At 39.1% G+C, this 26,016-nt stretch overlaps 1 protein-coding gene across 2 annotated transcripts in view; it reads left to right on the top strand.

The window, feature by feature from the left end:
* The window catches only part of LOC134211452 (melatonin receptor type 1B-A-like), a 272,782-nt gene that overhangs the window by 25,673 nt on the left and 221,093 nt on the right, over positions 1–26,016 (top strand). The window contains exon 1 of one of the 2 annotated variants that reach the window (XM_062688321.1): positions 19,002–19,211. The exons of the other annotated variant lie outside the window; for it this stretch is intronic. The gene's annotated coding sequence lies outside the window, so the exon portion shown is untranslated. Of the gene's footprint in view, positions 1–19,001; positions 19,212–26,016 lie in introns of those variants that run through there. 2 annotated transcript variants of the gene reach the window in all.

Here is a 26,016-nt window from a genome sequence, read left to right as displayed (position 1 = left end):
TATCGGAGACGAGCCAGCCTCGGGCTGAAAGTCTCTTTAATAAAGACACAAAAAAAAAGACACACTTTTTGAAATCAGTCACTCGTTTGAACCGAAAACGTAATATAAACTGCTATTTTTGCCCGAAAAAACGATCAAACACTGACCGCGGAGCGAATGTAAACACCGGCAGCGGCAGCAGCAATCTAATACATAGGGTGGTTCAAAAAATGATTTTGCTCCGCCGCGCTCAGTCGATTATGATTCATAATTTGGGTGTCATCCGATGGTTTGGGTTGGTTTGAATAGAGGCTTACCGTGCACAGGTCGTTTCAGGTTTGTATGACAGTTGATATGGCGAGGTTGAATTTTACATTATTTTGATTGTGGCACTCCGTCATTGGGCGCTGGCGAGGGGGGAGACCATATGACTAGATGAAATATTCAAGAGCTTCAATTCCATAGACAATGGACATTTGGTTTGGAGTCGATTTTAATCGAGGTTGCGAATCTTTAGCATGATAATTAGGCTTATTTTTTGCGTTACATAGGGTAAAGTGCCCAATAGTGGACCCCCAACCAATAGTGGACCCTCCAGCCATTTTTGCATTATTTCAGCACAATGAAAACATTTTGCTATGAAATTCCATCGGGAGAACCTACCTTACAGTTCTATGATTTGACTACATGCATTGGAAATGCTATGGAAAGTAAAATTAGATGATTTTTTACAATTCTACAAAAAATAAACACAAGAGTGTCCATTATAGGAATATTTTGGGGGTCCATAATAGGGAAGAAGAACGTCCCGAAACGGAACATAAAAATCAAATGAAGTGTCGACTATAGGGAAGCAATTTCCAATTATGGACCCCCAGGGGGTCTACTATAGGGCGAATTCAGTCAGACTTTAAAATGTTAATTTCAACGAATAACGTCAAGTATTTGAGTGATTTATGTATGTATCGTAAAGAGGAGATGCAGAGCTTGATATTAGATATCACGCAAAATTAATATGTTGAAAACTTCCAATCCTTATGCCAGGAAGAGCAAAATTTCGCTACTAGGGGGTCCACTATTGGGCATTTTACCCTAATCAATGGATCTTTTCTGCGGTGCGGTTTTCGTTCAGTGAAGTCTCCGGAATGTTGCTTTAAGCTATGTGCACAGACAAACAGACATAACACATTGAACATTTACTCATCAAATTCATCGTTGTTAAAACACTCAATGACATCTGTTGATTTCAGTTAGTTGGGCAAATCACGAACCAGATGGCGGTAGTGAGCAAACGTCAAACTCGAGCAAAAATGATACTCGCGCCACGATTGATCGTTTGGCTAACTAATGATTTTTGGAATTGACCAGTAAATTAGTGCACGATGGAAATTTGACGAGTGTTATGTCTGTTTGCCTGTGCTATGTGGATTCTCTTTTCGCACGCGTTTGGAGGGATGGCGCTGTAGCCAGTGTAATGAAAAGTTTAGTTTCTCATACTAGTTTTCACACAAACTTGAACCGGCTAGTGCTCAACCAGTTTTTGTTCAAATCGGTTTTTGGAGGACACTCGGAGCATGGGACGGAATCGAATGAGCGTGGTGGAGCTGGGTCGTTTTTTGAACCACCCTACTAACATTCTTTGTTTTTTTTTATAAATACGACACCAATACTACTACAGTATATGACAGTTTTTATTGTACCAATCAGTGGCGTCTGGTCGGCCTGTTCAACCTGTTCATTGCACAGGTAGGCCAACTAATGAAGATTATATTTTGATCTTGTGATCAAAAACATAGTTGCACCGGTTGGCAGAAAACAGAGAGCTGTTGCAACAGCTACGTTCAATTTTGTTTCTAAACCAGTCGACACATTTGAAACATAAGCAAACATGTAGCTTTTCTTTTTGTATTCAGGCGTTTGTTTGTTAGTATCCTACCAATGCACAAAAAGACACTCCTGCATCAAAACACGTGTTTTTTTGTCTCTGCCCGCCTACATGTAGAACACGAAGCGATGTAACAAACCTTGCAACGAAACGACGTCGCAGTTCGTTCAAGTTTACGACGTGAACGAAGAAGAAAATATGAGAGAGAATTGTGAGGAAAATTTTCTCTCTATTCATCTGTTTGGGAACGAAGTGCTGCAACACACTACGAGCATTATATCGACGTCTCCTCACATTTCGTTGCAACTCGTTCAACTTCAAATTTGAACGAGCAAAAGACATTCTTCTGTCGTTCAACTATGCGCGGAATTCAAAACTACAGATGATACGAATGCCAGTAGTAACAACAGTTACATATTTGACTTAGTTCGTGGGGAGCAGATTGGTTCAGCATAATTATTTGAACGTAGTTCTCTTCTATTTCAATATTGTTTGTTCAAGTTCATATATTTCGAGGATGTCTCTGCATGGATGTCTCATATGTGGCTCAAATATAGCTGTAATGATGTGCATAACCTTACTCTTTCAATGAAAACTTATTGGCGATTAAAGGTTGCATGATGCTTTTCTCTTGCTAGCGGCCAACAACGAAAAGTGAGCTTTATAAAGATATTTTTCCTATGGTCACTGGTGACGCCAGTCATAGTTATTTGGTTTTATATCTGCTCATTAGCAGCCGATTTTATCGATAATGTGATTTTCTTTTAGGAGAGAAATAAACGCGTGTTGATCAGTCAATAGTCCGGACTAGAAGAAGTGCGAATATGAATTCGCATTGTTTATTACCATTTACGCTATATCTTTACATACACACAGTACGGTCGCTCGGAGGGTGGTATACACCACAGTTCTCCTCCCTTGAGAAGAAACATAATGTTTTGTATTTTCTTCAAATTGTCATTTTAAAACCTTGCATAACACAACAAAATATACAAAACATAATACATAAACAATATTCAGAACTTTTTCGACACTCATTTCAAACATAACCACAGATTTTTTCAAATTGAACATCAGAACAGTCCTCTTTTTGCCATAAATCTCACTATCAATACGCCATTCGGCCATCATTATTATCGGCTTTTTCATCGCATTACAAATACTCCTACAAACAATACACTTATTACCATCGTATTCCCGTATATGTATGTATATTGCCTTTTGACATTGACGCTCGCGTTCGAATTCATCATTTATAGACTTTTGGACATCTCCAAATCTCTCCAACTTAACATTATTATCACGCTATTTTTCATTATGCACAGTTATTCTGAGGTCAATCAACTTCATACTGTTTTCACATTTTTTTAAACAACTTTTTTCTCTCACTTGAAATTAGTAGGCCATTCCTCTATTTAAAAATTGATGCTCATATCAAATCAGTTGCTTGGCACCGGTAATCTTGCTCTTACAAACTCTAGCAATAGGATGCGACTTACTCGCTATGCAAATAGAACACTCCAAATTTATTATTCGTGCTATAGCTTTTAACATTAGGATACATAATTGAACACCTTTTGTGTACTCGTCAACAATGTTATTACTTTTAGCTAAAACCCTGTGTTGAGCTTAGCAATACATTAATATAAATATAAATTAAGATAAATTGTAGTTACTAAGGTACTAGCTCTCGTAAAACACTTTCACGCGATGCCGGTAAACCGATTATCCTCGTCGCCACTTTTATCGTATTTATTACCATGAATTTTTTTGATCTCTCTGACAATGCTAATTGAGTATAGGCGCTGGAAGAAGTGCGAATATGAATTCGCATTGTTTATTACCATTTACGCTATATCTTTACATACACACAGTACGGTCGCTCGGAGGGTGGTATACACCACATTTGGTAGGGCACCATTTGTTGCAAGAACGTTGCCTTTGGCAACAAAGCGTGCTAGCGACGAGTGGCGCCACACCGCGCACGTGCTGAAGGGTTATAAAGAATGATATTTGATTGTTGAACATTTTTGAACAGGTTCCCAATTATTCCACGCGACGCCACTGGTACCAATACTTTCAAAGCTTTGTTTTGGTACTCAACCCACCTTCACCTTAAGCGATTGGAATATGTTAGTATCTCAATTACAATCAAACTTTGGCAGCAGGACCTCAAGATTTCCGTTTGAACCAATTTAAACGTGTTTCAGGTGCATGTTACGAAGAATCCTATAATGCATGTTCTTCTGCATACTGGCGTCCAGCAGGCACGTTGGTAGATAGCTTTACATTTTAGATAATTTTAAAAATAAATAATAGTTGATTTGTGAATTCTCATCAGGAGCCGCTAGAGTTGAGGTAAAAGTATGCAATGATCATACTTTCGATTAAAATTTTCCTACACATTATCTAAAATTGATCGAAGAAGCTCAGGCTTGTCCAAAATAAGTACATGTCCAAAATATATCATTTACCCTAAGGAAGGGTCAAAATCTCACTGTCGGTGGATTAATCTGGGTTTGACATCATCGTACAATTGAGAAACAGTTTTAAATAGTCCGCTAGGAGCGCTGCATGCGCCATGCCATTTTGTTTACATTTCCAGTATGAAAAAATCGCTATTTTCATATCGATAATTTAGACACTTTTCACACGTTTCGAGTAACTAATAAGAGAAACAAATTTGCCTTTCTATAGGTTTCCTCTGCGTTTCATTCGTGTAATTAGTATTATATTTAGGAGCTGCTGCCAGTAGTTTAAACCATAGTACAAATGTAATTATTCAGTTTTTTTTAAATAAAACTAAGCATAAATACGTGAACCAACGATGTTTTTAGAAAGATAAATGAACTAAGCATATAAATGAGAGTTCGCATGTTTATATAATGTAACATGTTTATTGTTTATATAATGAAATAAATAAACTTTGTTTTGTTGGCTCACCTGATGCCTGCCATTTGGTTCAAACCATGATTGGATACCCTACTTGTTTTAATTATTGCACTGAAAGATGTTGAATCATAGGTAAAGCAAAAGGTCTTACTATTTTTTAAGCTTTATCTGAATTATATCCAATTCAACAGTGTCGATTTTATTTGAAAAATGGCATAAGCTCTTTCGTAGTCCGTAGCTGGGCAAAATTTGAAGCCATCATCAACTGTTGTAGAAAGAAAATAACTCACTCAAAACACGTGGTTTTTGGATGCCAATTTTACCTCCACTTCCACGATGCTCCACGAAGTCAAAAATAATCAGCCATAAAATTTCCAAAATCGGACAAGAAATCAAATTCAACCATAATCAGCATGCACTAGCTTTGTGGCCCTGTGCTGGGCTAGTTAGAGTTATAATTATTAAAGCGTTTCTACATAGGGTACCGTATCCATAATTATAATCTCACAGCCTATTTCTTCATCTTATCGCCCGTTTTCATTCACTTTCTATAACTATGTGACTTTTTGCACATTGAACAAGCATGCCTGCAATTAGTAGCGATGAAATAGGTGATTTATGCCTTTGTTTCGTGATAAGAAAAAAAAATAGAACAGTCCCTCACATCGCGTTGCTAATAATTCTTAATTATGAAACCATGAAATGTGTTCAACAGGATTCATTCATATATAAGTGTTTACGACATTGTTAGCAAGGTCTTCGTCCTCGTACCATGGTGTACTACGGGGTATCGTCACGAAATACCACACAAAACCAGATTCTTCCGCCCACGTAACAACGAAAACAATCTGCTTGTGGCGCGATTTCGAAATTATTTAATAATAGTAGAATCAGGGGCATATTAGGCACCTCAGCAAGTTGAATTGTGATGCTTTAGTAGTTGCGGATATTTTATTACAAACTATTCAAAATGATTCACGTGTTACTTTGGAATAAAATGGACTGTGATTCTCCACAACATACCCAAACTCTATCTCGTATTGCTTTATTGCCACGTACCCTAAAGATAGCCTTGTTCATAATCAACTTTATTTTAAATAAAATTATTGAAAATAATCATCAAACCACTTCACCACCTGTATTTATTATGCCCCAACATCTATACATAAAGAAATCTATTACACCATTGCTTTTCATTAGTCTGGTTAAGTATATAAGGGAAGATAGTCAACACTATTACTTTATCGATTTTTTTAAATATTTATTGAGTTAAGCCACTGTGGGTCACTTGGTTTTCTATTGATAGTTCTTACAATTTTTCATACAAATTTTCGCATTATGACAAAGCAACTCACGCTCTTTTTGCCGTCTAAGTGCTGCATGCTTTCCCCTATACAAAAGAACCATTCTGATGATTGGCGAAAACCCCGCCGTCGCTGTAAACATGAGAAACAATAAGTACGTAGTGACGACGGTGCCGTACGGACTTCAGGAAGCAGCTCTATTAGAGGAACGTCCTACGCACCACCCGGTTGCGATGGCGAGACGAGACCATCCAAGCGCAGCAGACAGTAAGCCATACATACCATGATAAATCGAGATTCTTGCCAACAAATTAGGACTTCGCCAAGTATGACAACGTTGTTTGTTCCGTTCAACTTTGGGGCTCTTCAAACACAGACATTAAGGGCAACGGAATATTCCAAGACACCGTTGTATTAATATAGTTCGTTGACGGTGTGATTGAGCATAAAGGAAATGCTTCGGCTTGCAATCATCTTTATATTGCTGGTTCTTTGTTGATCTGTTTGACGTTACGTAAATTAATTTTCTAATAGAAGGTAAAGTACGACCAACTTTCACACTTGTATATATATATCACCTTTATTTCTAGGGGGAGTTTTCGAAGAACTGAATTTATAGTTACAATTGCTATGCTATAAATAATAAGTTTTTCTTAACAACATTAAGAATAAATTCTCCCGAAGAGGAAGATTTTTTTATGCATCCTTTTCGTGCGTGGTGTGATAACCAATCCCAAGTCCACTTTCTTTCCATGTTTTAATGTATTCAGCTTATAGAATCTAAAACTTATATAAAACTAATATAATACCATTTTGACTCAAATCCCGAAAACTCGTTGCACAGAAATTTATCTGAAACATTTGATTATTATTGCATAAATTTCCTCGGTAGGCGTACAGAACAAGGACATTATAATTGTCCAACAATGAGATAACGTTGAAATTTTGCGTTTTAGTGTATTAAGATGGAGTGATTTGAGTGAAGAAAATCATTCAGTTTTGATACTTACAATCTGTAATTTCCAAATTTTAGTGAAAGGCATCCTACAAAAATCACCAATTTTTATACCGTGACAATGCAGCTGGAAAAAAACAACTCAATATTACTTCATTGTGTTTTTGATACTTTCCAATGCACAAAGGCTTAGATCGTGTTTTTTAACTTGTTTATTTAATAATACCATTATTATGTGATTTAGCGTAATGGGGCCTCCGAGACATTTTATCGCGACGCGCTTCTTTGGAGGTATTCAGCCTTATGATCAATCCCCCTAAAAGTGAGATGATTTTTTTCAATGTTACAACATGGAAGGTATACGTCTTCGCGAGAGTTGTAGCAAAAGTTCTCCTGAAAAACTTAGTCGATGACACCAAGTTCGAAGTTTCATTACCTTTGGAGATTTATTGCTTTTTATGCCAACAAGTTTTGAGCATATCCGATGTATAAGCTAAGCATACAACCCAAGTAGCACCGGAAACATTACTTTGAATAAGAGTATATGATATTTGTCTAAAACTAGTCGTAAAAGTGTATGACAAAACAAATATGTCACAAAGTTGTCTGGACAGTCAATTTAACATTACTTATTTGTAGCGAACTAGATCTTTTCCTGACTTGCTGTAATTGAGCCACAAGAAGTTTGTTTTAAGTAAGTCTTTCTCCGGTATGCACAAACAAGTTCTGTAGCATTTTTGCTAAAAAGAACTTGTATTAGGGAGCTTTGACAAAATGTTTTTGTAATGCATTTTGAAAACCATTTTAAAACATAACTGTTTAGATCGGATGGCTTGCGCTACTTATTTTGAATAGTTTGCCCTGAAAAATAAGACGGGAACGACACATTTCGGTACAAATTTAATTATTAGTTATGTCGTTACAATGTTAATTATGGAAAGGTGAACTGAAGAGTAGCGAAGGTTAGTTATCTGTGTACGCCAAATCTCAGATTATTCTACAGTAAAGACATAGAGGCAAACAGGTACCATTGGAGTTATTTACTTTTGAATAATAACATTTATATCCTCGAATAGTTAATAATTATTAATTATTTTAATGATTAATTATTTTAGAGCGTCTTAGGTGAAATGCTACAAGGTTGAAAGACTATTATTCTTCTATTTACTTCCACTATTCAATTAATAATTATTTGCGAGCGTCTTAGGGGAAAATGTTACACGGTTTTAAAAAAATTGTCTTCCTTTTACTTCCACTAATTCGTTTTTTCGTATCTACACAAATACGTATTTCATCCACTACTTGTGGACATCTTCAGTGTGTTGTTTATCGACTGTTATCATCGAATAGTTATAAGTTTTTAATAACGACGTTTGTGTAAGCAAATTTGGTATAGTGCAACATGTTCGCGGCCAGAACTTCGTGGATTTGAGTTCGAATCTCCTGATATCCATATTTTTTTTTTGCACTTTATACATGTTTCAGTTTGTTTCTTGAAACATATTTTGAGGCTAAATTAAATTTGTGTTTCATACGCTCCACCTTCTGCGCTTTTTCAGTCGTACAGAAGTACAAATGAAAGTTTTGAACATTAAGACACAAATGTTCGGCCGACAATGTCCATGTCATCCGCGAAGCAAATAAATTGACTGGATCTGTTGAAAATCGTACCCCGGCTGTGTCACCCGGCTCTACGCTTGACACCTTCTAGCGCAATGTTGAACAGCAGGCACGAAAGTCTATCACCTTGTCTTAGTCCCCGGCACGAATCGAATTAACTGGAGCGTTCGCCCAAAATCTTCACGAAGTTTTGCACACCATCCACCGTTGCTTTGATCAGTCTGGTAAGCTTCCCAGGGAAGCTGTTCTCGTCCATAATTTTCCATAGTTCTAAGCGGTCTATACTGTCGTATGCCGCCTTGAAATCATCGAACAGATGGTGCGTTGGGACCTGGTATTCATGGCAATTTTGAAGGATTTGCCGTACAGTAAAGATCTGGTCCGTTGTCGAGCGGCCGTCGGCTTGATAACTTCCCACGAACTCGTTCACTAATGGTGACAGACGATGGAAGATAATCTGGGATATCACTTTGTATGCGGCATTATGGATGGTGTTCGCTCGAAAGTTCTCACACTCCAGTCTGTCGCCTTTCTTGTAGATGGGGCATATAACCCCTTCCTTCCACTCCTTCGGTAGCTGTTCGGTTTCCCAGATTCTGACTATCAGTTTGTGCAGGCAAGTGGCCAGCTTTTCCGGGGCCATCTTGATGAGCTCAGTTCCGATACCATCCTTACCAGCTGCTTTATTGGTCTTTAGCTGTTGAATGGCATCCTTAACTTCCCTCAAGGTGGGGGCTGGTTGGCTTCCATCGTCCGCTGAACTGACGTAGTCATCTCCTCCGCTGTCTTGACTTGCACTACCTGTACTCTCAGCACTAGACTGGCCCAGATTACTATGGGGAGAAAAAAATGTTGTCGAATTCCACGGGGCACCCCCCAGAATTGTGTCTTTGGGTGAGAAAATCAATCTCTGAAAATTTCAGCTCAATCGCTTGTTGCATTAGCTGGCGCATTTGATTTGAAGTTTGTATGGGGATTTCAGCCAAAATGTATAGGAAAATACACCTCCGTCACTCATTCGATCTGGAAATTGGTTCTGATTGCTCGATTGACCTCAGAATTGCAAAAACGGCAGTTGGTATGCTACAGAACAATTTCACAGAACATTCTATGATGATTAAATGAACTTTATATAGGTTTCGGCTGATGCGATTCGATCAAAAAACCCAAAAATACACAAATCAGCTCCTAATAAATCAGCCGAAAATTATATAAAAGTTCATTTAATCATCATGAAATGTTCTGTGAAATTGTTCTGTAGCATACCAACTGCCGTTTTTGCAATTCTGAGGTCAATCGAGCAATCAGAACCAATTTACAGATCGAATGAGTGACGGAGGTGTATTTTCCTATACATTTTGGCTGAAATCCCCATACAAACTTCAAATAAAATGCGCCAGCTTATGCAACAAGCGATTGAGCTGAAATTTTCAGAGATTGATTTTCTCACCCAAAGACACAATCCTGGGGGGTGCCCCGCCAACCTATTTTTGGTAGTACCATAATGATGGCCTTACTATTTCTAACAATTTTGTAGAACAATTTTTTTTCCTAAAAATATAGTTTTGGCGTAAAATGCATCTTTCCGCGAAAATCTGTATCCTGGACCATAGTGCATTGGTTTAAAGCTGTATTGGAACTACAAACTGTGTTTCCGGTTAGAGAGTATAAAAGAAATCGAGAATGGAGCGATTTAAAAACGTGCTGAATTTGCGCTAAATCCCCCCCCCCACCAGTGGCATAATTTCAAAAAGCTCGTAAAGGACGTATTTTATGACACAGGAGTGAGAGCAATATATCAAAAGAAAGCCATTTTTATCTGTAATCGATTGACATCATTATATAATTGAGAAACTTAAATTTTAAAATAGTAACTTAAATAGTTAAAATAGTAACATTTATTACTGATCATGGTTTGAACTAAAATGTATCGTGGTTTTAACTTGTAAATGCAGTCATGGTTTGCTGCTGTCCGCTAGGAGCGCTGCATGCGCCGAGCTGGAGCATTTTGTTTACATTTCCAATATGAAAAATCGCAATTTTCATATCGATAATTTAGACTCGTTTGGAGTACTAATCTAATGCGAGAAGATGAATAATAAAACAAATTTGCTTTTCTATAGATTTCCTCAGCGTTTCATGCATGTGATTAGTATTATATTTAGGGTCTGTCTCATTTGGAGAATTAAACTTAAAAGTGACAATTCGAAAATTAAAAAATCACCCCGTTATAAGAATGGCTGGTGCTACCCAGCAATTCCAATAGGACATCGATTGAAAATGATTCGATATCTGTCAAAAGTAATCTTGCTCTGCGAGCAGGGTTATTTGATAATTATTGAAATGTCAGTTTTAAGTTTAATTTCAGTTTAATTCTCCAAATGAGACAGACCCTTAGGAGCTGCTGCAGTGGTTCAAACCATGGTACGAATTTAGCTCAAACCATGAACAGTGTAGTTCAAACCATGGTACGAATCAAAGTTATGTAATTATTAAGTTTTATCAGTGAAACTAAGCATAAATATATCTACCCAGGGTGTTTTTAGAAAGATAATGAACTAAGCTTCCATATAATCTAGAAATCGCAGTTGTAACATGTTCTTTAATTACATAAATCAACTTTGTTTTGACGGCTCATCTGAAACCCGCCATTTGGTTCAAACCGTGATTACCCTATAACAGTGCAAATATAAATTTGGCGGCACGCGTGTGTAGTGAAAAGGATAGACAAGGCCACCGAAAAAAGAAGTGATTGCTAGTGGAACGGAAACCCGGAAGCATGAGGGAGTAAGTAGACTGAAACCGATCGGATTTTTCATCCGAGTACAGATTTGGCAGCTATCTGGAGAGAGCGGAAAACTTCTTTAAGTTAAGCGAGATCGAGGATGATACGTTCAAACGAAAGCTGATCATGCATTTCTAGACCAACATTTGAAAAGGACGTAACATTCAAAAATAATTCCTTTTGATTCTTCGTTTATATATGTAGACAAAGAATCAGAAGGAATAATTTTGGCTGTTACGCCCTTTTCAAATGTTGGTCTAGATATCATCGGATTGCCGGCGTTGGAAAAGTTACAACAGTTGTTGTATCCCGCGACGCACAAGGAGGTAGATTATCAAACGGTGATTACAAAGCTTAAATCATATTTCAGTCCCAAGAAAAACTCAATCGGTTGTGTTTTTCAAACGGAACCAGAAGGATTCCGAAAAAGTAACGGATTTCGCGGTAGAGCTATAAGCACTTTACAAACATTGTGTATTCGGAGAATTTCTTGACAAGGCGCTTAGAGGCAAGTTTATAGCTGGCCTCCAAATTGCCAAAATACAGGGTGAGCTATTAAACAGAGAGGATGACACCAGAATGCATTTATTGGGGGGTGTTCTGACTTGTCAATATCCCCAACTCAGCCATCTTGGATTTTTGTATGGAATTTATGCTCGTTTGTTTACGTTTTGCACTGAAACTGAATGTTTCCCCCCAGACAGCAGATAGAAGAAGATCTGGTGACGATGAAAACGAAGCAGGAGTACACTAACCGGATCAACGCCGGTCAGTACATGAGGAAGAGCCGCTCGAAGACACGTGGTCTAAAAGACGACCGCAAGTGCAATCAGCCAGAAAGTCCAGCAAGGCGGTCCAACTCTAGGAAGAAGACGAAGAATCAAGAAAGGAAGGATATCAAATGTTATGGCTGTGGTAGGAGAGGACACTAAGGACGTAAGGCTGCCACAGAGAACAATGCCAATCTTGGTGAGATTGTGGTAAGTGGTTTAATTTCGAAATCGACACAGGTGCAACTTATACGCTTATGAGCAAATATGACTATATAGAAAAACTTTTCCGATTTGCGACTTCGAAGAAGTGAGGTTAAATTGAAAGTGATATCTGGTAAATTGATATCTATCGCTGGATAGATCCAAGTAGAGGTTAAAACAGTGGGGGATCGATCAATTGTTCTGTCGTTGATTATCGTTGATGATGAGAGATTCGGTCCTCTAATCTAATGGGGCGAGATTGATTAAATGTGTTGTATCCCGGGTGGCGTAGTTTTTTCGTTCACGAGTATGTACAAAACACAGTTTTAGGCGTAGGATTACGTCCTTTGGGAAGATAGGGGGGTCATTTTGCAGATTCAAATTTGCGACCGACACAAAAAGTGATCAGAAAGGGGCTAATAACTCAACCGTCTTTCAACCGATTTTGGAGAATTTGGTATCAATCGATTGACGAATTCTTTAAGATTCTGCCCAACTGTTAAAAGTAATGCAATGGGTTGATTACAGTGCATCCGTCTATCGCATTTCTGCGGATAATCGTTGACGTTGGGGTCAGCTGTAACGAAGTGAAATTTTCTCTAGATTCCGATTTCGGTTTTGTTGCCGCTTGTGAAAAGTGCAAAACAAATCGTTTCTTTCCGGAACCATCATTTTACACAAGAGAGGGTTGAGCCTAGACAAATATTTATCAATATTTTGCAGACATGGCGTCCATCACGTTTCAGCAACAAATCATCGAGTTACTGATGCTGGCGTCAGGTGAATTGCATTTCGGAATTATTGAAAAAATCACAGTTTCTTCACAGTGTTGGAACGCGCTTAGTTCTTCCACAATTTTATCTTTTATCATCGAATATCATTTAAGCATCTTCTAGCTACGTTACCCCATTGTAATAATTCACTTTTTTTAGTAAGTCGCATGTACCATTTTGACGTCGTACCATTTACTGCCAGCTATGCAACAAAAATGAAATTTGACAAACTGGGACCGATATAAATAACAGTTCCAATGAGGCATTATATGATTTTGGAAACAACACAACAAGACCTAGTAAACGTTAAACACATGCCTTTTAGTTATTTTCATAAATACAATCTTAAGTATGTGACGCTTGAAACATATTTTACATACACGTGTTCAAATACAGAACACTGATTAAATTACAATCGTAACAAGTGTGGTTCAACCAATCCATTTGCCAAATGGTAATTTTATGGCTGGCACACCCAACCCTCATCAACCACGAAAATGAAAAAGCAATCAGCGAAATTATTCCGCCCTCCATTCATTGATGCTCCATATTCCCAATCACCCATCATATAGATATTGTCCGACAGCCCCAGACCACGCACCTGTAGATACCGTGGGGAAGTTCGTGCTCGTTCACCCACCCTTCTGCAACGCCATATAGTTCGCTCCTTCCGATGAAGTTAATAACGGCTCATCCCTGGCGAGAGTAATTTAAATCCCATTTGGCTGAAGCATCGCTCCAACTACCTTCGCCAGGCACGACAAGCACAAAGAACTCCACCCTTTCCGTCGCTCCCTAGACATAGGTACGCGTTTCGAACACACGGCCATAAACCATCTCACAGCGAACCAGCACATACTGGTAACTACTGGAAGACTGGAAGGTATTTATTTTTATTCTCGCATCCACATTTTTTCTTGCATTCTACAAATACCGTAACTGGGCATTATGTGAACCGCCCGCGTTTGACCTGATTCCGAGGGCTGCTGGGTAGAAAGTACACAACAAGCAGTCAGCGGTCCACTGTGCTGAAAGGCAGCTGACAGTTCGTAAATAGGTAGGGAAAAACAAGGTGAAATTCGTTGAAAGTGTCCAAGGGTATCAGGGAATTAGGCTGAAGGCCATTAGGCCGAAGGTTGTTGTGCCGAATGGTCCATAGGGCGAACGTTCATAAGGCCAAGTGAGATGTGAGAAGTAAAAAGTAATAAGTGAGAAGCCAGTTCTTCCTTTTTCTTTCTTCCTTCTTAATAGATCAACTCGTTTCTAGCAACTTATATTTGGCTTGATTTGATTGTACATATCACACAGCAACTCGTCTATAAGAAGAGTGCTACTTGGGATCCTTGGAGAGCTAATTTACCAAATTGTTATGAAATTGAAAAATATTTTTAAAAAAATCGTCTTGGTCTAATATCGATAGGTTCAAATACTGTCAACTATTGATAGGTTCAAATACTGTCAACTTGTGTAACCGTAAATTTAAATCTGATGTCATGTAATTAAATGAATATATAAAATATAGCAGCACAAGTAGGGGGTCCACGTTCATAGCTACACGTTCGCCTTATAAGCAAATAAATGGTCAGGGGTTCGATTCCCCGCCAATCCACCAAACCCTCGTCAGTCGTCGAAAGCGCAGTCCATACGGTAGCGTCTTGAGAAATCTTACCTTACTGGCACGGCTGACTTATGACGACTGACAAAACTCTACTTCTCGGAGTCATTCCTCCAATGTACCCGGATACATGGCAACCGAACAAATCATCGATCATTGGATTCACAATATGAACAAATGGATACTATGGACTTATGATGAGATGGACTGGAAACGAAAATGACAACGAGGTCTGGATATCTAAAAATACATGCTGCGTGGATTCTTTACAGCAGAATACCAAACACAGAATGCCTACTTAATGAATTATGGAATTTGAAAAATCTAGTAAATACAAGTAAATAATTAGTTCCAACAAATTAATCTCAACTACACAAATAAGTTTTAAATGATAAAATAACATAATGGGTTGTCCATGAAAAAATGCCTGTGGTATTTTATCTTTTGCTATGTGAGTAAAGGCAATTATTGCCAACCCGGAGACGTCGGTTAATAAAATTATCTCGGTAAATTCTTTGGAATCTGTTACAATTTAAAAAGGCCATCTATTTAAATAATAAATTAATTGCATAATTTGCGCTGCTTTATCTATTTATTAATTCCTTCGTCCCTATTCCTAGTGCCTAAAAGCATTTCTATCTATACTGTTATATCAACTCACGGTTTTCTTTCTGGGCTGCGCCAAATCCTTCGTCCATCCTTTGGTTTTAGATCATGGCCATGTCTACATACCTGCGCAGGTTTTCTTCTTCGTCGACTTGTTGGCGTCGAATCTATTCGTGGCATTGGCGACAAAGCTGTCCTTGACGATGGCGATGAGTGAAGAACCGCCTAGCTGCAGGATGGCGTGCAGATAATGAGCCCGTACAAATATGGCCGAACAAAAGTTGCGAAATGGGTGGCGGCTGGACGGAAGTCCTCCGATTTCCACGAGAGAACTATGTCGATTAATATGCGCTTCTCGGTTTGATCTTCCTCTTCGGACAAAGGTAACCGTTCCTCCGCACGGCATGATGATCGCCCGTGATGAAATGAACCCTTATCTTCGGTTTCAACCCGGCACTGTGGTACGCTAATGGCGACGTATTACACGCGCCGAGCTTTTCTAACGGTCCGTAGGGTTTGGAACGTAGTAGGGTTTGAACCGTCGATTTATTGGCGATCGACGGTACACTTTTCGCCAAAATGCCGCAAAAACATCTTCGTCGACTCTGAAAATTCCAGCCCTTACCAAAAAAAATGGCTGGAAGTCTAAAGCGAAACCAGCATTAATTAACATTTAGACAGAAAACTAGTAGCTCAGTACAAAATTACCTTTTTTAGTATTTACAATACACTTTAAAGTTAGAAAGTGTTGGCTACACCGATAGAAGGAAAAAAATCTACCAGACAAACGAAAATACTAATCACAATCACGTACAAAATCACTTTAGATAACTCGACAAACCCAACTTTACTCAAACTCAACTCTGTATTTAATAGAAGTTATTGAAAACTCGCAAAACTTCTTCGAGAAATAAACGAGTTTAAGGTTGTTCTTCGACAAGAAACCTCGAAAAGAACAATTAGCTTATTATTTAGCAATTGCGCCAATTCAGGGCCGATATCTACGTAATGTTTGTTTATGCTGCGTGCACACCACGTCCACGCAAGTTACCCAGCATAAAAGTTCCCCCAAACACACGCGACGCGACGCGATTCTATCGCTTGGCGACAGCAATTCTGTCGCCATTGGTATGGAAGCGTAAATAGAACGTTGCCTGCAGCGACCCAACGACAGAATCGCGGCGACTAGTTGTCGCCGTCGCGGCGATGAAATCGCTTAGTTCTGGGGGAGCCTTAAAATGGAGTGATGCACACGTATACATAAAAGAAAAAAATGTCGAGAGCTACAAATATTAAATCAACTTAGAACAGAAAACACGTAAATAAAACTATCAAACTAAACAAGTAAAACAAATTATTTACTTTACAATTCTTTGGAATTTTCACGGAATTTCCGCGCGAAAATTCTTCAGAATTTCCACGGGAATTTCCCAAGGAAATTCTGAAGAGTTTCCAAGGGAAATTCTTCGGAATTTCCTTGGGAAATTCTTCAGAATTTTCTTGGAAAATTCTTCGGAATTTCCTTGGGAAATTCTTCGGAATTTCCTTGGGAAACTCTTCAGAATTTCCTTGGGAAATTCTTCGGAATTTCCTTGGGAAATTCTTCGGAAATTTCTCGAGAAATTCTTCGGAACTTCCTTGAGAAATTCTCTGGAATTTTCTTGGGAAATTCTCTGGAATTTCCTTAAGAAATTCTTCGGAATTTCCTTGGGAAATTCTTCAGAATTTCCTTGGGAAAAAATTCTGAAGGAAATTCCGAAGAATTTTCCAAGGAAATTCCGAAGAATTTCCCAAGGAAGTTCCGAAGAATTTTCCAAGGAAATTCCGAAGAATTTCCCAAGGAAATTCCGAAGAATTTCCCGTGGAAAATCCAAAGAACTTCCCGTGGAAATTCCGAAGAATTTCCAGAAATTCGGAGAATTTCCCAAGGAAATTCCGGAGAATTTCCCAAGGAAATTCGGAGAATTTCCAAGGAAATTCGGAGAATTTCCCAAGGAAATTCCGGAGAATTTCCGAAGAAATTCCGAAGAATTTCCCGAAGAATTTCCAAGGAAATTCGACGAATTTCCCAAGGAAATTCCGAGAATTTCCTGTGAAATTCCGGAGAATTTCCTAAGGAAATTCCGAGAATTTCAAGGAAATTCGGAGAATTTCAAGGAAATTCCGGAGAATTTCCAAAGGAAATTCGGAGAATTTCCCAAGGAAATTCCGGAGAATTTCAAGGAAATTCCGGAGAATTTCAAGGAAATTCGGAGAAATTCCCAAGAAAATTCCGAAGAATTTCTCAAGGAAATTCAGAAGAATTCCCCAAGGAAATTCCGAAGAATTTCCCAAGGAAATTTCGAAGTATTTTCCGCGGAAATTCTGAAGATTTTCCCAAGGAAATTCCGAGGAATTTTCCAAGGAAATTCCGAAGAATTTTCCAGAAAATTCCGAAGAATTTCCCAAGGAAATTCCGAAGAATTTCCAAGGAAAATCCAAAGAATTTCCCAAGAAAATTCCAAAGAATTTTCCAAGGAAATTCCAAATAATTTTCAAAGGAAATTCCGAAGAATTTCCCAAGGAAGAATTTCCCATCGAAATTCCGAAGAATTTCCCAAGGAAATTCCGAAGAATTTCCCAAGGAAATTCCGAAGAATTTCCCAAGGAAATTCCGAAGAATTTCCCAAGAAAATTCTGAAAGAATTTTCCAAGGAAATTCGAAGGAATTTCTCAAGGAAATTCGAAGGAATTTCTCAAGGAAATTCCGAAAGAATTTGCCAAGGAAATTCCGAAAGAATTTCCCAAGGAAATTCTGAAAGAATTTCCCAAGGAAATTCCGAAAGAATTTCCCAAGGAAATTCCGAAAGAATTTCCCAAGGAAATTCCGAAAGAATTTCCCAAGGAAATTCCGAAAGAATTTCCCAAGGAAATTCCGAAAGAATTTCTCAAGGAAATTCCGAAGAATTTCCCAAGAAAATTCCGAAGAATTTCCCAAGGAAATTTCGACGAATTTTCCAAGCAAATTCCGAAGAATTTCCCAAGGAAATTTCGAAGAATTTCCCAAGGGAATTCTGAAGAATTTCCCAAGGAAATTCCGAAGAATTTTCCAAGGAAATTCCGAAGAATTTCCCAAGAAAATTCCGAAGAATTTCCCAAGGAAATTCCGAAGAATTTCCCAATGATATTCCGAAGAATTTCCCAGGGAAATGGGAATTTCTTCGGAATATCCTTGGTAAATTTTCCGGAATTTACGTGGGAAATCCTCCGGCATTTCGATTTTGGCAAAATAGGCCTAACATTCGTTCGATTTGAGGAACAGCGGGTGTTTTTTTCAGGTCGGTTCACACGTGCAGCACTTTTTTGGTTTTGTTTTCGAGTTTTAAAATTGTGATGGCGTTCAATAATTTGGGTTCTTCAAAAAAGTTGCCTTTAAATAAGCCAAAGAATCAGATAAGATAATAAAAAGAGATGCAATTTTTGGCGAGAATGTTCAGTGAGTAAAGGCAATTATTTCCAACCCAGAGACGTCGGTTAATAAAATTATCTCGGTAAATTCTTTGGAATCTGTAGGGTTTAGTGTCATGACCCTTTACAGTTGATGTCCTATCCCCTGATAATAAGTGACACATGTCTTTGACAGTAGGAGAAAGAGATGAAGGGAGAAGGTGATAGGGATGGAAAAAAGAAGGTGGTCAGTCAGTGTGTACGGGTTGCAAGATCAGGAGTGTACCGGTCGTGGAAATAAACGTTCTGTTAAATATATTAGAAAACCGATCAAAGTGTGTTCTCGTTTTCAACCGAAGTGCCCCTCACAATTTGGCGACGAGGTAATCGGACCATGGTGAGTAGATAGAGGAAAAAATGAATAGTCATAAAATTGTAGCGTTCCGATTTTTTTTTCAAAATGGCGAAAATCAAGTGTGGGTATCTGATACGAATACGTAGTGTGTCATTTGGAGATGAAGCAGCCTAGGGCTGAGTGAAGACATTGATAATAATAATAATTGTGTTATTTTGTATATCGGTAGTTGTAAATTGAGCAACCAGCAAAAAAAATGAAACGAAAATGAACGAAAAGGAGAGTACATGATACACGGAGGAATAGTGTATATGGGATGACAAATATGATGACAGTATTTCAGCTAGGGTATTGTTTTTTGTTTTTTTTTTAGCTTTGGTTAGTATATGCATGGAAGTTGGGAAACTATGTGTTTATGCTAAGCTGTGTGATCACGAGGTCCTGTGTTTATATTGTGTAAATATGTTAGAGACGGTGCCAGTCAGTAGTGGTTGTTGCTACTGGAGGTGAACAGAAGTGCTGCTCACGGGAACAAATTATATACGTACTTTTAGTAGTTGCTAAAAGAGATAGTCAAAACAAATGTTGATTAGTTATTTTCACAGAAATAAGGGTATGGGGACGGAACAAAATAAATTGAAACTTGAAACCCAATTATTGAATTTGTTGTTTTATTATGACACATTGTTTGATGGTTTGATTTTTATTTAAAAAAAATAATAATAAATCTTTTGGAATGGGGATTATTGATTTAGGTTTTATTCAAATGAATTTATTACAGATGGATGATAGTCGTCCCGTTCCACAGTTTCGATGTGATGAAACAAAGAAAGAGTCAACGTTCGAATGATCTACGCGACACCAAATGTCTTTTGAAAGTATCAAGCCGATGACTGAGGTTTTGCGATTGGAGTTTTTCAATAAACAGCATCGAACTACGGTTATAGCGAATGCAAGTCCTACGGGATTAGGAGCAATACTGATACAGACTGACCCAGCAGGTAACAGTAGAGTTGTTACTTGTGCGTCAAAATCTCTCACCGATACCGAGAAACGCTATTGCCAAACAGAGAAAGAGGCCCTAGCAATTGTTTGGTGCGTTGAAAGATTTCAAATATATTTGTATGGCCGCCAATTCGATATCTTAACAGACTGTAAGGCATTGGTTTACCTGTTCACTGAACGATCGCGGCCATGTGCAAGAATAGAACGGTGGGTTCTTCGGCTACAAGCGTTTGATTATTTAGTAAGTCATATATCGGGTGAGAGAAATTTGGCAGATGTTCTTTCTCGATTGAGTATGCTTACACCAGTTCCATTCGACCCGAGAGAAGAATTCCGGAGAATTTCCCAAGGAAATTCCGGAGAATTTCCCAAGGAAATTCCGGAGAAATTCCCAAGAAAATTCCGAAGAATTTCCCAAGGAAATTCAGAAGAATTCCCCAAGGAAATTCCGAAGAATTTCCCAAGGAAATTTCGAAGTATTTTCCGCGGAAATTCTGAAGATTTTCCCAAGGAAATTCCGAGGAATTTTCCAAGGAAATTCCGAAGAATTTTCCAGAAAATTCCGAAGAATTTCCCAAGGAAATTCCGAAGAATTTCCAAGGAAAATCCAAAGAATTTCCCAAGAAAATTCCAAAGAATTTTCCATGGAAATTCCAAATAATTTTCAAAGGAAATTCCGAAGAATTTCCCAAGGAAGAATTTCCCATCGAAATTCCGAAGAATTTCCCAAGGAAATTTTTCCGAAGAATTTCCCATCGAAATTCCGAAGAATTTCCCAAGGAAATTCCGAAGAATTTCCCAAGGAAATTCCGAAGAATTTCCCAAGGAAATTCCGAAAGAATTTCCCAAGGAAATTCCGAAAGAATTTCCCAAGGAAATTCCGAAAGAATCTCCCAAGGAAATTCCGAAGAATTTCCCAAGGAAATTCCGAAAGAATTTCCCAAGGAAATTCCGAAAGAATTTCCCAAGGAAATCCCGAAGAATTTCCCAAGAAAATTTCGACGAATTTTCCAAGCAAATTCCGAAGAATTTCCCAAGGAAATTTCGAAGAATTTCCCAAGGGAATTCTGAAGAATTTCCCAAGGAAATTCCGAAGAATTTCCCAAGAAAATTCCGAAGAATTTCCCAAGGAAATTCCGAAGAATTTCCCAATGATATTCCGAAGAATTCCCCAGGAAAATGGGAATTTCTTCGGAATTTCCTTGGTAAATTTTCCGGACTTTACGTGGGAAATCCTCCGGCATTTCGATTTTGGCAAAATAGGCCTAACATTCGTTCGATTTGAGGAACAGCGGGTGTTTTTTTCAGGCCGGTTCACACGTGCAGCACTTTTTTGGTTTTGTTTTCGAGTTTTAAAATTGTGATGGCGTTCAATAATTTGGGTTCTTCGAAAAAGTTGCCTTTAAATAAGCCAAAGAATCAGATAAGATAATAAAAAGAGATGCAATTTTTGGCGAGAATGTTCAGTTCTTCGGAATTTCTTTATTAGTTCTGTGTGTTTTGCTGTTGTGTATAAAAAAGGTCTATGTTTAGTCGCTCACAACAACTCATTTATATGGAAAATTTAGAACACAGCCTAAATGTATGCATTTTGGTAAACAGCAAATTGGCATTTTCCTGTACTCTTTACACTTGTGAGCTTGGGTGATAAAGAGTGGGTATGACGCACGCTCTGTTATACAAAGAGAAAGTGTATTTCTGCACGATACACTCGGATAACAGATCGAGAAAGAGTAGTTTTCATACCTTCTTTTGAATACTCCTCAGAGCGAAACAACCCTGCTCTAGATATTGCTTAAGACTTTCTTGGAAAATTGAATTGAATCATGATCACTGAATAAATCGTCAGCCTTTTCTGTTTCCGCGATAGATCACACAACGGTAAATAATACCTGTAATATTCAGAATATAAAGTTGAAAATACACTGCACGTTCAATGTGTTAAGTTGGAACCAAACCAACACTCCACATAGCCATGAAACCAACCAAATTATCTGAACTCTCATTCCTTTTTCTCAATCTATATTATTATGCTATTTCTTCCATTGATTTCGGTTTAATCAACTTTTCGAAAAGCATTGATTGAAAGCAATTCTCAATTCCGTTTAAACGGAAAATAAATGGAAATTAATTAGAAATTAGCAACCCAGTTCAACTGAATTCATTTGTCCAGACCCCACCAGTGATGGCGTGTCGAGACCGTAATCAACTTTATCGATGCGAATGCAAGTGACATTCTGAAGCGTTAATGCTCGGTGAGCAACCGTAAAGTGAAGTAATGCATTCAAATTCGAATTATGATGCCATGCATAATTACAAAAGCGTGAAAATTTACTGCGCGATTGAAAATTTTACTTCCATCCAACTACCGCTCAAGCAACACCAGCACCGCTCCGTTACGATATTGAATTTTCATTCAATCAATTTTACCTCACAGATGAAATTATTTATCGAATCGGAAGTGAATCTCGGCACGTTTCTTTCCACATGAACCACCTCATGCAAAACCCGGTACAATCACAGTCATTTATCATCGTTTATGCCATCATCCCGAAGGCAAAATGCGGGTCACATCACATCTGAACCGTATAGATACCCATAGTCAGATACAGTTGATAGACACTAGATTGCGCATATGTTAGCTCGATACATTTATCTCGTGATGGGTAGCAGAGCAAGGATAACACTGATATTCCGATACCCCATGTCTCATCAATCAATAGGGTGCGATAGCAGAATCAAAGGAGTCATAATAGCTCAATAATCGGTTCTAGATGTATCCAAATGGCTGTGAGAGCAAAGGCGTTGGATTGCCAATCCGGAGACGGCACAAGTTCGATTATCGGCACAGTCTAGAATCTTTTCTGTTCGGAAAGAAGGTTGTAAGATGGAATGAGTTATGATGAAAGAATGAAAAGGGATTCAGTAATATTTTGGAACACCCTAGATATTCCGCCAGAGTAGGTCTTCCTCCGTTCCAGTGCAGGAAATACGGTCGAAAGATGGTGTTGATGATTATCAGATTAACCTCGCACGAAGCGTGACCAAGACCCAAGATGAAACAATGTGGAAAAAATGCCTACAGAATAGACACAGGGAAAGAAGACAAAGCGAGCGCAATCAGGACACGGTACTCAATGCAAATAAGAAACTATTTTGCTGCTGTTGCCACCTCCATAGCAAATACAGTGTGCTACGGATTCCTTTGATTCGGTCGGGAATGCCGCCGGAAAAACTCGCTTCAATATCGTCAGCTTCGTTTATGGGTTACGTGATGGGAAATCCTAAACTGGTTCTTTCGTTTGTTTCGAAGCTGATTGGTGGAGGATGGGCGATGGAGGAAATTGATTGCTTCAGTGAAAGCGTACAGTACTCAGTACAGTATCAGGAAACAATGTTCTTTATGGTGTTCATTGCTGGTGTTTATAAGATCACTTAGACAAAAATATATCAGCCTGATGGAAAACTCGCCAGAAATACCATAATTGAACAAGCGTTTGCTGTTCGTTTAGAAAGATACTTCTACCAATAAGCCGATTTCCTCTACCTATTTACTCACCTTAGTGTACAAGAAATTTATTTTTTTAACTAATTTTTATTGCCAATGATCTATTACATGCATTTCGTGTTTGATTAAAACTATCATCCTTATTTGCCTAGATACATTTTTAGTTGTTATTAATACATTTCAATTACCTTTGATAGTTAAGATGTTTCCTCTTTTTGAATTGAACCATGTAGGAATTACAATGTTACTAAATTACTAATTATTTATTATTTATTCAGACTAAGGACGAAGCGGCCTGTGCGGTATATAAGACTCTTCTCCATTCACATCGGTCCATGGCTACACGTCGCCAACCACACAGTCTACGGAGGGTCCGCAAGTCATCTTCCACCTGATCGATCCACCTTGCCCGCTGCGCACCTCGCCTTCTTGTGCCCGTCGGATCGTTGTCGAGAACCATTTTCACCGGGTTACTGTCCGACATTCTGGCTACGTGCCCGGCCCATCGCAGTCGTCCGATTTTCACGGTGTGAACGATGGATGGTTCTCCCAATAGCTGATGCAACTCGTGGTTCATTCGCCTCCTCCACGTACCGTCCGCCATCTGCACCCCACCATAGATGGTACGCAGCACTTTCCTTTCAAAAACTCCAAGTACGCGTTGGTCCTCCACGAGCATCGTCCAGGTCTCGTGTCCGTAGAGGACTACCGGTCTAATGAGCGTTTTGTAGATAGTCAGTTTGGTACGGCGGCGAACTCTATTCGATCGGAGCGTCTTGCGGAGTCCAAAATACGTACGATTTCCAGCCACTATGCGTCTCCGAATTTCTCTGCTGGTGTCATTTTCGGCAGTCACCAGTGAGCCCAAGTACACAAATTCTTCTACCACCTCGATTTCGTCATCACCGATGCAAACTCGCGGTGGGTGGTTCACATTGTCTTCTCTTGAACCTCTTCCTATCATGTACTTCGTCTTCGACGTGTTGATGACTAGTCCGATCCGCTTAGCTTCCCTTTTCAGTTTGATGTAGGCTTCCTCCATCTTCTCAAAGTTACGTGCCATAATATCTATGTCGTCGGCGAAGCCAAATAGCTGGACGGACTTATTGAAAATTGTACCACTCGTGTCAATCCCTGCCCTTCGCATTACTCCATCCAAAGCGTTGTTGAATAGCAGACACGAAAGACTGTCACCTTGCCGTAACCCTCTACGCGTTTCGAAGGGACTCGAGAATGCCCCTGAAACTCGAACTACGCACATCACTCGATCCATCGTCGCCTTGATCAACCGTATCAGTTTATCCGGAAATCCGTTTTCGTGCATTAGCTGCCATAGCTGGTCCCGATCGATTGTATCATATGCGGCTTTGAAGTTGATAAATAGATGATGTGTGAGCACGTTGTATTCGCGGCATGTGCAATACCTGACGTATGGCGAACACCTGGTCTGTGGTAGAGCGTTCACACATAAATCCCGCCTGGTACTGCCCCACGAACTCTCTTGCAATTGGTGTTAGTCGGCGGCATAAAATTTGGGAGAGTACCTTGTAGGCGGCATTCAGCAATGTTATTGCGCGGTAGTTGCTACAATCCAGCTTATCGCCCTTTTTGTAGATGGGACACACGACACCTTCCATCCACTCCTGCGGAAGAACCTCATCCTCCCAAACCTTGGTAATCACCCAGTGCAGCGCTCTAGCTAGTGACTCACCACCGTGTTTAAAGAGCTCTCCTGATAGTTGGTCAACTCCAGGTGCTTTGTTGTTTGTCAGCCTGCCGATCTCCTCCTGGATTTCCCGGAGATTCGGAGCTGGAAGTCGCATGTCCTGCGCGCGTGCTCCTAGGTTCATTACCATACCGCCACCGTTGTCTGCCATATCGCCATTCAGGTGCTCTTCGTAGTGCTGTCGCCACCTTTGGATCACCTCACGCTCGTTTGTAAGAAGGTTCCCATTTATGTCCTTACACACATCGGGCTGTGTCGTGGCCCTTACGTGAACGGTTCAACTTCTCATAGAACTTTCGTGCGTTATTAGCGCGGTACAGTTCCTCCGTCTCTTCATGCAGTTTAAGCGCCACTCTTTTTTAGGAGAGACTGCTGTTGCTTTTCAATAGAGGCCCGGCTTGAGACACTCGTTTGGGCGGGTCAATAGGGCTCAAACAGTCGTCGAATTCAGCGTTACCAACAGACCAACAGAATTTCCGTAAATCTACAGAAGCTTAATAATTCAGGATGAAATGAATTGGATTCTTAATAACGGTGCAAGAATTTTCAGCATCACAATTCCCAACCACCCTGAGTGACGGCGAAAACCAATTAATTTAAACAATTCG

The sequence above is a fragment of the Armigeres subalbatus genome, chromosome 2, assembly GCF_024139115.2.
Source record: "Armigeres subalbatus isolate Guangzhou_Male chromosome 2, GZ_Asu_2, whole genome shotgun sequence".
Taxonomy (NCBI): domain Eukaryota; kingdom Metazoa; phylum Arthropoda; class Insecta; order Diptera; family Culicidae; genus Armigeres; species Armigeres subalbatus.
The sequence above is the reverse complement of the archived record's forward strand: the minus strand, read 5'-3'. Positions and strand labels throughout refer to the sequence as shown.